This window comes from Lolium perenne, chromosome 3 (assembly GCF_019359855.2).
Source record: "Lolium perenne isolate Kyuss_39 chromosome 3, Kyuss_2.0, whole genome shotgun sequence".
Taxonomy (NCBI): domain Eukaryota; kingdom Viridiplantae; phylum Streptophyta; class Magnoliopsida; order Poales; family Poaceae; genus Lolium; species Lolium perenne.
Window position 1 is genome coordinate 90,474,360 of NC_067246.2, and position 2,972 is coordinate 90,477,331.

The window sequence follows — 2,972 nt, forward strand, 5'->3', positions numbered from 1 at the left end:
CGCACTGAAAGCTGCTAAAGCTTTGCAATTGCCTGTGATAAAGCTGCTGAAATTTTTTCCAACATTGGGGATGATGATCCCATTGCTTTAGATTATAATGGTTTGAATTTTGATGATTGCCACATCTCTGAAGTTATAAAGTTCTTGCAAAAACTTGCTAAAAGTCCTAATGCTAGTGCTATAAATTTGGCTTTTACACATCATATTACAAATGCTCTCATAAAAGCTAGAGAAGAGAAACTAGAGCGCGAAGCCTCTATTCCTAAAAAGCTAGAGGATGGTTGGGAGCCCATCATTAAGATGAAGGTTAAAGATTTTGATTGTAATGCTTTATGTGATCTTGGTGCAAGTATTTCTGTTATGCCTAAGAAAATTTATAATATGCTTGACTTGCCAGCGTTGAAAAATTGTTATTTGGATGTTAATCTTGCTGATCATTCTACAAAGAAACCTTTGGGGAAAGTTGATAATGTTCGCATTACCGTTAACAATAACCTTGCCCCCGTTGATTTTGTTGTCTTGGATATTGAACGCAATGCATCTTGTCCCATTATATTGGGAAGACCTTTTCTTCGAACTGTTGGTGCTATCATTGATATGAAGGAAGGTAATATAAAATATCAATTTCCTCTCAAGAAAGGTATGGAACACTTCCCTAGAAAGAGAATGAAGTTACCTTTTGATTCTATTATGAGAACAAATTATGATATTGACACACCGTCTCTTGATAATACTTGATACACACTTTCTGCGCCTAGCTGAAAGGCGTTAAAGAAAAGCGCTTATGGGAGACAATCCATGTTTTTACCTACAGTACTTTGTTTTTATTTTGTGTCTTGGAAGTTTTTTACTACTGCAGCAACCTCTCCTTATCTTAGTTTAGTGTTTTGTTGTGCCAAGTAAAGTCTTTGATAGTAAAGTAAGTACTAGATTTGGATTACTGCGCAGTTCCAGATTTCTTTGCTGTCACGAATCTGGGTCCACCTCCCTGTAGGTAGCTCAGAAAATTAAGCCAATTTACGTGCATGATCCTCAGATATGTACGCAACTTTCATTCAATTTGAGCATTTTCATTTGAGCAAGTCTGGTGCCATTTTAAAATTCGTCAATACGAACTGTTCTGTTTTGACAGATTCTGCCTTTTATTTCGCATTGCCTCTTTTGCTATGTTGGATGAATTTCTTTGATCCACTAATGTCCAGTAGCATTATGCAATGTTCAGAAGTGTTAATAATGATTGTGTCACCTCTGAATATGTTAATTTTTATTGTGCACTAACCCTCTAATGAGTTGTTTCGAGTTTGGTGTGGAGGAAGTTTTCAAGGATCAAGAGAGGAGTATGATGCAACATGATCAAGGAGAGTGAAAGCTCTAAGCTTGGGGATGCCCCGGTGGTTCACCCCTGCATATTCTAAGAAGACTCAAGCGTCTAAGCTTGGGGATGCGCAAGGCATCCCCTTCTTCATCGACAACATTATCAGGTTCCTCCCATGAAACTATATTTTTATTCCATCACATCTTATGTGCTTTTCTTGGAGCGTCGGTTTGTTTTTGTTTTTTGTTTTGTTTGAATAAAATGGATCCTAGCATTCACTTTATGGGAGAGAGACACGCTCCGCTGTAGCATATGGACAAGTATGTCCTTGGTTTCTACTCATATTATTCATGGCGAAGTTTCTTCTTCGTTAAATTGTTATATGGTTGGAATTGGAAAATGATACATGTAGTAATTGCTATTAATGTCTTGGGTAATGTGATACTTGGCAATTGTTGTGCTCTTGATTAAGCTCTTGCATCATATGCTTTGCACCCATTAATGAAGAAATACATAGAGCATGCTAAAATTTGGTTTGCATATTTGGTTTCTCTAAGGTCTAGATAATTTCTAGTATTGAGTTTGAACAACAAGGAAGACGGTGTAGAGTCTTATAATGTTTTCAATATGTCTTTTATGTGAGTTTTGCTGCACCGGTTCATCCTTGTGTTTGTTTCAAATAAGCCTTGCTAGCCTAAACCTTGTATCGAGAGGGAATACTTCTCATGCATCCAAAATACTTGAGCCAACCACTATGCCATTTGTGTCCACCATACCTACCTACTACATGGTATTTTCCGCCATTCCAAAGTAAATTGCTTGAGTGCTACCTTTAAAATTCCATCATTCACCTTTGCAATATATAGCTCATGGGACAAATAGCTTAAAAACTATTGTGGTATTGAATATGTAATTATGCACTTTATCTCTTATTAAGTTGCTTGTTGTGCGATAACCATGTTCACTGGGGACGCCATCAACTATTCATTGTTGAATTTCATGTGAGTTGCTATGCATGTCCGTCTTGTCTGAAGTAAGAGCGATCTACCACCTTATGGTTAAGCATGCATATTGTTAGAGAAGAACATTGGGCCGCTAACTAAAGCCATGATCCATGGTGGAAGTTTCAGTTTTGGACATATATCCTCAATCTCAAATGAGAAAATTATTAATTGTTGTTACATGCTTATGCATAAAAGAGGAGTCCATTATCTGTTGTCTATGTTGTCCCGGTATGGATGTCTAAGTTGAAGAATAATCAATAGCGAGAAATCCAATGCGAGCTTTCTCCTTAGACCTTTGTACAGGCGGCATAGAGGTACCCCTTTGTGACACTTGGTCAAAACATGTGCATTGTGATGATCCGGTAGTCCAAGCTAATTAGGACAAGGTGCGGGCACTATTAGTACACTATGCATGAGGCTTGCAACTTGTAAGATATAATTTACATGATGCATATGCTTTATTACTACCGTTGACAAAATTGTTTCATGTTTTCAAAATCAAAGCTCTAGCACAAATATAGCAATCGATGCTTTTCCTCTATGGAGGACCATTCTTTTACTTTCAATGTTGAGTCAGTTCACCTATTTCTCTCCACCTCAAGAAGCAAACACTTGTGTGAACTGTGCATTGATTCCTACATATTTGCTTATTG